The sequence below is a fragment of the Rhea pennata genome, chromosome 1, assembly GCF_028389875.1.
Source record: "Rhea pennata isolate bPtePen1 chromosome 1, bPtePen1.pri, whole genome shotgun sequence".
NCBI lineage: Eukaryota > Metazoa > Chordata > Aves > Rheiformes > Rheidae > Rhea > Rhea pennata.
In genome coordinates this window covers 79,035,797-79,046,305 of record NC_084663.1, presented here as the reverse complement: position 1 = coordinate 79,046,305, position 10,509 = coordinate 79,035,797, and positions in this window count along the sequence as shown.

Below are 10,509 nucleotides of genomic sequence, written 5' to 3'. Positions count from 1 at the left end.
ATGCTCTACAGAAAATATGGAGGTTGCTTGTCTGGGTGCCTGTGAAGAATATTGATTGGGTCTGAGGAGACAGAAAGATTTCATGCAATAAATTCTCTCTATTTGTAAGTGTTGCCAAAAATCTTAGCTCTGTCTCCTTGCCAAGGAATTGATAAACATCTTGTCTTGGGACTGGTAACCCACTGAGCATATGGCTGGAGAGAAATGACCAAGTAACCCACCATATGTGTGAAGAAGAATTAGGAATGTAGAGCATAGAAAAGGAGGGGTGCATGAGGATGCAGCAGTGTCAGAAGCTTAGAGAATTAAAGATGTGTAATATATGCTAGGAAAGGAATTGAAAGTGTATGGCAATGGCAAGAAAGGATGAATTAATAGATGGCTATCTAAAGACACAGAGCAACACACCACCAATGGGAAGACTCAGCTCCTCAATACTGCCATAAGAATGACATGACTGACTGGCAATGTGGGGACCTAAAAAAGAATAGTCTGGGATGAGTGACGAAAGGAATAGGTTGAGCAGTTGAGAGAAAAGAGCCAGAGAACTCCAGTAGAAAAGAGGAGCTTTGTGTTTCCTTGTACCCCAGTCTAGCAGAAGCACCTGCCATTATCCCAAATATACATCCAGTGCTACAGCAGACAGATGAGAATGAATGCAGGAGAACAAAGACATGAATATGCACCCTCTCCTACCTCTACATCTCATACAAGGTGCAACTAGGGGAGAAGAGGCATGCTAAAACAGCCCAGAGCACTCCCTTACATTCACAGTATTGTTGAGCGTCTCCCGACTTTTTCTCAGACTAGTTCCCTTTAAAAACAAGCAAAGAACAGTTGAGGAACCTGCTTAAATAACTCCTGCTGTCTCTCTCCATCCTCATGGGTGAAATCCATCTGCTGTTTATGCTAGGTGTGTGCTAGATATTTTACACAGCCATTTTCTGTCCAACACTGCTTGCAGAAAATACATAAATGATGAGGTATGGCAGAGATGAGATTGGGAAATTAAATAAATTGCTCTAAGGATGTCTCTTTATTGCATGTATTTGTTTTATTTTGGGTAATGTAGCAGCCATGAGACTGGTATGAGGACAATAGGAGAAGATTACTCTTGCTGCACAGCCTGGGAATCATTCAGGAAACACACATCAAAATGGTATGATCAAATGAGGAGCCAAGGCTGGACATTGGTCTGAGCATAGTCTGAGAAACAAGAACCAAGTGCTGATACCCTGAGCACTAGGGGAAAAAAATAGAGGGAATGAAGAAAGGGGGAAGGAAGGAAGAAGAGCCACAGTCTGTGTGGCAGATGATGGGACGTGCTTTGAGGTAAATGGCAGGAAGATAACATGGCTAGCTAGGTGCAGCACTGGCCCGGGCCCTATGGAGACTTTAGTCAACGAGAGCAGTTTGGCTCATTTTGGCCTTGGAGGAGAACTGTGTTTCTCTGTGCAGTCTTAAGCGTGGGAAGAGAGGATATCCTGAAATGCTGTCCTGAAGGGAGCTCGGAGGGGCCTTGGTGCAGCTGCCTTCCTCCCAGCACTTTCGCAAAGGTGGCTGCACGCAGGGCAAAGCGGAAGGGCAGAGTTTTGCAGCTGAGGGAGCCAGGGAAAATCTAGTGAGATGAGCTGTTTTCTGTTCAGATCCTTTTCATCTGCCACATTTGGCTTCACAGTAAGCCAGCTATGTTTCTTCTGTGTCCTGAAGACAGTAGCAATAGCGTACGAATTAGCTTCATAACCCAGCAAGTTAGTTTGGTGGCCCCTTTGCCTTCCTCTTCTGACATGGGACTGTCTCAGAGGGTCAACTAATCTTTCCTCTGTAATGCCCTGCCCTACATTTTTTCATAGTTAAAGGTTCAAGGCAGTATCGGGCTAACAAAACCTACCAGTTGCCAGCATTTGGGGCTGGCTGGAGGAGAGTAGACAAGACCCTGGAAGAGAAGACAACAGGGGGCATGAATGGGGCACTGTGAATCCTTGTAAGCATCCTTGTGCACAGCAAGTCCTTTGCCTCATCCAAGGTGCCCTCTTTCCATGAGCCCTGTTCAGCACCAATGCAGCATCTCACTTAGACCTGTTGATGCTTGTGGAAAGTGCTGTAAAAATCCTACGTGCGCAATGCTTACATGCTGTCTGCCTCCAGAGCTTTGCCTCCCCTGGTACTTATGAAGTGGAGCATCTAATGAAAAGCAGCTCATGGCTTCCCAGGGCATTTCATGTGCTTTTGTGGCACATTCCCTGACTGAAGCAGCCTTTTTCATGGCTGTGAAATTGCAATCACTTGCTGTGGCAGGGAGTGGGGTGTTGCTGACATGGTTATTTGGCTCCAGGTGGGAAGTCAGCAGCAGGTGAACTGGGGAGATAAAGATCCAGATTTTATGCAAATATGCTCTGCATTGAAAAGTAAAGGAAGAAAGGATCAGAAAATGACCCCTACTGTGGACAGGAGGAGAATTTGCAAATACTCTTTTTTTTTTTTTTTTTTTTTTTTTTTTAATTGCTCAGGAGGTAATAGCTACTTTTAAAAAATCCATTAGTGTATTTTTCCTAACTTCACTTTTTTTTAAGCATTCGGTGTTTGCTGGAGGCAGAAACTGATTCTTGCTTCTACTCCACTTTCCCCTTTCCATCATGGGGATGTTTTGAGCAACTTTGCCATGGTTGCATGAGGGTGCTGATGCTTTAGTGTGATGATGCTGCTCTGGAGCACAGCTGTTAGCCATGAATTGCTTTACGAAAGAGCAATTCATCTAAGAAGTTGTTGCACAAGCAGCAGTAATAATGAAGATTTTTTTTTAATGCATTTCTCTCTCCAGTCCTCCCAGTACAATGCCCTCACACCCTCTTCCACACTGCCTCTGTAGCCTGCCTGCCTCCCTGAAACTACTCAGCTCCTTTTCTCAGCTCCCGTTTCCTTGTGCTGCCCCAGGCAGGCCTGGGCACTGATGGTGGCCAGTGTCCGCATCCTGTTGGCTGAGTGGCCTCCTCTGAAGATATGCTACATGCCTGCACGATGACCAGTTCAGCTGTGCCCTGACCTGTTTCTCTGTGGCATTAAGGATCCTAACAGTCTCCTCCACTCATATCCCTCCACCTCCCTAAAAAGGAAAAAAACAAAAGCCAGACACAAGTGTGGGCTTGTCAGTCAGAATACAAGGGAAATTTGTTTGTTAAGTGGCACAGAAAGGATTGCTCTTGGTTTTTTTCAAGTCTTTGTAGAAGATGTGTTTCTGTGTGCCAGTGTAGGGTGAAGAGGAGCAGGTGGGAAAGGGAGAGCTGGGTTTTCTGCTGTTTTAAGAGACTGTGATCCTTTTGTGCATGTTTTACTCTCTTCGCATCTGCTGTTTGAATCATCCTGCAACTTTAGATGGCTCCAAAAAAGGAGAAGAAAGTAGAGAAACAGGAGAAGTGATCCTCACATCCCTATTGCTAGTTTCCTTAAATTAATTTGACATTAGTAGTATAAACCTATTTCTTTCCATGACTGTAGAAAGCAATGGACAAAGCACCTGCAGAAGTAAGAGCCTGGTGATTCAGATTCATAATTTACTGCAGGCTCTTGGAGACCTCCAACATTTGTTCTCAATTACCGGGTATTTGTCTTGCTCTTGCACATGATTAGCTGCTGCTGCTGTAACTAGGTACTTGGTGAATTTGGTCTCCTGACTCCAGCAAGCCGCTAGGAGCCACCTTTAAGTAATGAAAGAATTTATTTCAGAGAGGAGGTTATTTTTGGCAAGTCACTGGCTTTTATTATGTAGTTGCACTTCATATTTGAAATGATCTCTGGACAGTTCTTTTCCTATGCTATTTTGTGACATGAAAGGGTTTGTGGAAAAATAAAAACTCAGTATGAGGATCATGTTAAATAAGAAGATCCACCCTCCTCTGCCCAAAGGTGCTTTACTTCTTCAAGTCCAAAATTCCTTAGAAGGAATTGAATTTCCCATGTGTCATGGAGAGTAGGAGTCTATTCCTCTCCCTCAAAGTGTTAGTGATGCATTACAACTGTGATGCTAATTTTATATTTAATGATTCTTCCAAACAGGATAGATTCGTAATCTGAAGCATCTTTTACATCTTTAAGATGTGTTTTTTTTCTATGAAACTGAAAGAGTTTACAAAATACAGTAAATAAATACAAATAGGTATTACAAAATACCTATTTGTAACTACAACCTCGTCCACTCTTTCCATTACATTTTTTTCAAGAACAAATAAAGATACATGATCTTTTAGTGTATTGTTTTGTTTCTGTGTATGCACAAAGAAGCTGACAGCCCATCAACCTTGTCATCTTGGGAACAACCACAGTAAAATACTCAGTGCTGTAAGAGCTATGAGAATACCAATCTTCATCAGCCCATGGGCTTCTAGGGACACAGACCCTGAGGCTGTAAGGTAATTAGCTGACTTATTTTCACGCTGAGACTTGATGATGTAAGTAAGTGCAGAATCATCATGACTGAACTGCAAACTCAGATGCATGCTACCAATGGCAAATTTGTTTCCACAGTGGTTATTAGCCTATTTTTGACTAAGGTTCTATTGGAAGTTAGAATAATATGACAGCTTCCAATCCTTTCGTTTAGAAAACATTAGCAGCAGCAGAGGGAACAGGGCATTTCCTGCTGGCAATTGCAGTGATTTGCAGGTTTCCCTGCTACTCTACCCCGTGTGAGAGACTGTGGTCTTGATGTCCATAGGGATACACCTGCACATTTCACTGCTTTGTCTTACAGTCTGTCCAAGCTGCTCTCTTGCTGCTGCTCTCCCTGCCAGGGACACAAACCCTTGCCCGTATGGGATGTGGGGTATCACCCTTAAAGGACCCAGTGGCTAAGCACAAAGGATAAATACTTTACTCAGTACCATGTGAGGCAATGAGGTGAAGAAAAATGACTCCAGGCCCCTCCAGTTAGAGCAAAATACAGTCTGTGAATGTTAAAACCTTTTTCAAAGCAGAAAGTAGAAAGAAAACTTCGTCTTCAAAGTGATTGTGAGTCACTCCCCTTCAAAGCCTTTCCATGCATTTCTTGAAGTTTCTTTCCAGTGCATATTCCAAGCATTTTTGTGGGGAGGGTAAATTCTTCCTGTCTCACATTTAATTTTGGGCCATCAAACTGACTCTCATTTCGGCTTTTCTTCTGGCACTAGAAGCTAATTTGCCTCCTTTAATTGAACGCAGACACTGCCTCTAACATGACAGCCACTACCCACTCAATAATGGGATATTGTCTTTCCTGCTGTGTATTTGCCTTAATTAAAACCAGAGCTCTGACCTCAGCGCTGAACTCTGCCCTATTCTTCACTAATGCTTTTACACATCATTTAATGCCAAGGCTCGCTAGAGCACATGCACGTGCCTTTTTTACCAGCATTGTTTGATTGCTTGTTATTGTTTTTAGGATTGAGCTTCCCTTCATCCATGGAAGGCTCTTCACTGCTTCAGGAGAGCTGGCTCCCAACTCACCCAGCCCCTTCAGAGAGGCTGCAAGGGAGGTAGGAACAGGTGCCTGGGTGTTAGCAATAGGCAAAGCTGCAGAAAAAAGGAAGTGATTTGGTCTGAGCAATCATTTCTGCAGGCACATGCATTTCCTAGTCCTGCTCTGAAGTATTGCTTTGCCCTTGTGCAGCAGAAATCCATTTTCAGGGAGGATCTGGGATCTAATAGATATTTTGAGATCTACTCAATGTTAAACTTGGGTTTCAAGTTTGAAGTTGTATAGAATCATGGATGCTTAAATCTTTGTTTTGTTTTGTTTTGTTTGTTTTTGTTTTTAACCTGTTTCTCTTATGCTTAAATCTGGATCTCCACTATGACAGTGTAGGTCCCTGTCACTTGAGCCTGTGCAGTGACCTTCAGGGTGTCCTTCATCTGCTGGGAGAGTATGGCGATAGCTACTCCTAGCTGGCCACAGTGAGAGTGGGACAATTTTTGTCCCATATTTTGGTAATAATCACACAAGGAACCCAAACTGTGTAACAGATGTATGCCTTTATTCCATTATCAAAAATCTGGGCAGAAACAGAAGGGCTTTAAGAAGGCTGTACAAAGAGGTGGTTGCAAATACTCACTGCCTTTGGCAAAAGAGATGATCTTTCCTTCAGTGAGCACCAGATTAAAAAAAAAATAATGCCACCACCACCACCAACAACAACACAAAAATCATCTTTTGGCCCACCCTCCTTCTGCAATGTGGTTTTACTACAGCATACATCTCTTCTAAAGATATTTCATCTCTAAAAGTACTCCAGCATGTTTACAACAGTCTAAGTGCTGTGGTTTTTACATGATATTCAACATTTTCCTTCATCTCCAGCTCCTGAAGAAGGTGAGATAGGAGAGCTCTACTTTCACTTAAAAGCCTTTTCTGGAGAGAAAGTAACAATATGATCTTTATTTACCCAAAAGAATAAAAAGCAGAAGGTAAATATGACACCCAGCCTCGACAAAAATCTGGAAAAACCCACAACGCCATCAGAGAGGTTTAATATGTGAGGGTTTCTTCTGTGAGAGTTTGGGGAGCTAACTCAGAACTTTTTGACATTGGGATTGGCAAAGCAGAATACTAGACTTGGCCATTAACAGCCATCTCCAGTTTTGTCAGAGAAGGTCAATCACAAGGTCACCCTCACCTTGTCTTTGACGCTTAAAAAGATGATAATGCCTGGAGCAATCTGCCTGTCCCCCATCTCAAAGAAAACCTGTCACCCAGGTGCTCATGAGAAGGCACCTTCTCCAAACCGTAGTCATGCAAAGGAGAAGTCATTCATCAAGTAACTCATACTGCAGCACTAGTTGTGCATATGTGCACGTGTGAGGATGAAGAGGGAATTAACATCAAATAAAGCCAGAGAGCAGTGCCTGCTGCATTTATTGTACAGCATGACTTCTTAGTCTGCAAGGGCAGCTAGACTGTGAGGTTTCTTATCACCTCAGTTGTCATGTATCCACAGTGTGCTTCACATTACTACCTCTGATTCACTTAAGGAATTTATTTTCTTTATGGGCATCTACACTGAATATTTAAGCACCACATACATCAACAAAGACTTTGTTTAGGTTTTGCTTAACAGAACAATGTCCCATACTTGCCTATGTTTCTGCCAGTAGGCATAAGCAGAGCCATCTCAGTCTGCATGGTGCTAAGCTCCTTGGCATAGGGTGTCCTCTTGCTTGCCTAGCAAGCAGGCGTAACTTAGCAGATGTCCTCTGGATACAGCCTGGTTTCAGGCTTTGGAGGGGTACAGGAGGGGAGAAAAGCCCCACAGCATGTGTTAGTGTTCTCTAAATATTCGGTGGCTAGAATTGTCATCAGGCATGCAAGAAAAGCCAGGTTCAAATCCCTAGATCCCTCATCTGCCTCATTTGAAATGGAAACATAACCCAAATTTTCCATTTCAGTACTGTGCATAAATGGTGTATAAAGCAGAAGCACTCCAGTAGGAGATAGAAAGTTTCCATGCTGGTGACTAAGCCTAAACACCTGGGTCTCATCCCTCTCCAGCACTCTCCAGTGAGTAACTCAGCTGACTTCTCATTCAGCACACTGTCTTTTGCTGGGCAGCATGTTAGCACCCTCTTAGATAAGAGGACAGAGCCACATTCCTTGTCACAGCTAGATGGTCCAGTGCACAGAATGGCAAGTACAGACTCGGACATCAGGATGCAGTTCATTGTACACTGCAGGCTCCTGCAGAGAGATCGGGGGCCACAGTTGGACTAGCTCACCTCTCCTTCACAGATCTGTTCCAGACCTAGGGAAAAAACAAGTTCCCATTGGTGTCCCCACTGTTCACATTCAGCATGACACACTGCAGGTGGGAAATGAAACCAACAAGGCGTCAAACAAAGTCCACAGGAACAACTGCAGACATGGCCAACCTAGAAAGAGGGGCATGTTCAGCCAGCTACCTGTCACTTTGACTGGACTTCCTCTGCACTGCCTTGAGTGATTCCTCCCACAGCAACTTTTACTCACAAATTTGGGTGCTTTTTCTCCCTTTCCATACTTAGCTTAATGTTCTGCTGCCCCATGAAGTTTCTGGAACTTTCTTGTCATCTCCTGCAGCTTACTGTATTATTAATATGTATAAATATAATCTCAATTATTTAATGCCCACTAAGATTGTCTTTAAGATAGGCCTCTCTGCCTGCCTCTTGCACACCACAACTGAAGCTGTGAAGTGAGTCTCTACCTTCAAGTCTACTGGAGCATACTGACAAACAACCCTTTCCTCATTGCAGCAGTCTCTCCTACTACTACTTCTTCGTCTCCATCAAGGGAAGCAGCCAGACTGGAGTTTGGCATGGGTCTGCCAAATGTGTCCATGGGGGAGAAAGAGGAGGGGAAGACTACCATGAAATTGAGTAGCAAAGATGCTGACTCCAGCAAGAAATCTCTTCACAGTCCATCATTTCTGCCACCCCAGGCAAGGAAACATATCACTCACTCGTGGATCTGCACAGAGAAAAGCTTTCTGTTTTGACAGATATGCAGTGGAGCAAGTCATGGAACACAGGAGAAAACTTCCCTGTTGGTTGGTTAGGAGGGACTAAAGTAGCTCCAATCCAAGAAGATCTCCAAACCCCACCTCACAACCTATCATGCTAGGGATCATGCAGAGCTTGTAGCTCATGTCTGCCTCCCTTCTGGGGTTAACATCATCCCTGGCAAAAGCATCACAGCCACAGCTTAACAAACATGCAAGACAATCAGCTATAATGTTTTCTGTTTGCTTCTCACCTTTCATTTGCACTACAACACCTCAGCTGTGAACTTTTAACCCTGAGCTTGTCCCAGATTGTCAGTTTTTTTAGTAGAGAAGTCATAGACAGTAAATCTACTTTTCAGACAGTGATATCTCTTGAGTTAGTCCCTTCATTGCTCCACTGCAGTTCACCTTCTCTCAACCTGCTGTCACCTGAAACATATGTATTGGTAGTACCCCCCTCACTTGGGAGAATGAGAGAAAGGAGAATCAAATTTTAAAAGACTGAGACCTATACCACGGTTTCCAAGAAGAAGAGCCAAGACCTCTGTCTGTGCCTACATAGTATCTTACTAGCCTCTTTTAGAGAGATACTCAGCACATGCTCCTCTGTGTCCCTCTTCCAGCATTTCACAAGAGACAAAAGAAACTCAGCCCTGTGACAGCTGTGGAAAAGATAAGAGAAATGTTTGATTTTTGGTAAAGTCTCCAGAGTGCTTACTACCATTTATACATCCTCTTGGTTACTCACTGGAGCAATAAGCACTGTGGTCACGAGGCAGGAACTCTCAAGTTTGTGCAATGTTATGTATACATGGACAGCAGGGTCTTCTTATTACATGCTTTAGGTATTTCACAAAGAACTATATTAGGCCCAAATTGCTCTGGAGAATGGCAGCACTGGCAGGTCCCCTTTTCACTGGGAATACCTACTCTCGGAGGCTGGGACAGCAATACCTAGTGCTAACACAGGCCACTACGCTGAACTGACTTCAATGTGCTGCAGAAAGGAGTTACAGGATCCTTGTAGCTATCATTCTTAAGAAATAAATCCTAGCACCATCTGCAGATGGCTAAACTCAGTTCTCGCAACCTTAATGCACAGTGAAATCAGCTTCAAGTTCATATTAAAATTGCTTCTATAACAAATAGCATGATGCTGATTTGATTAGATATACAATAATAAAAATCCCAAGCAACAACTTTTGTTTTAACACTAAACCATTCTATTTTTTAAAGTAACATCCCAAACTGGTACCACGGAGACCTACAACTAAATGCAGAGCTGGATGTCTTGGGAGAGACTGAAGTAAAATGAAGGCATAAACAGTCAGGGTCCTCACAATATTCCCTGCACTTCCACATATGCTGAAATGCACACATTTTTACTGCACTAGTTTAGTCATCATCAACAAAAAAGGGACTACTGGCTGGACCAGCAGTAGAATTTTGTTAATTAATGCCAGGCAGCTGTGGTGGCAAAAACTTGATATTCATCTTTGTTGACTACTCTTACAATAAACCAAAGCCATCATGACAGCAAAAAAGGTTACACAGATCTCTGCCATAAAAGGAGCAGATTGCTCTTAAAATCTAAATGATGTGGATGACAAATGCAAGAACATCTAAATAAGAAACAGCTCACTTGGCTGATTTCCTCTGATGGCCCCTACTGCTACTGAAAAAAAAGGCCCTCTTAACAACCTAGAAATACAGAGGAAAAATAAAAAACAGCTGAGTATCTTTTCTTAGATGGCTAGTTTTCACATCCTATTCAAATCAATCTACCTGGCTGTTGGCTCTGTTCTTAGCATGAAACTAGCCCTAAGGTATCAAACCAGAGATGAGAGGTGTGGGCCTAGGGCTGCTAAACCTACAGCTTAGAAACCACACACTCAAACACAAACTTTGCATCTTGCTAAATAGCAGACTTTTATTCCAGCCAAGAAAATAAAAAAGTGACTTCCATAAGCCACTCCCCTACTATTTGCAAACTGGTGTACACTAA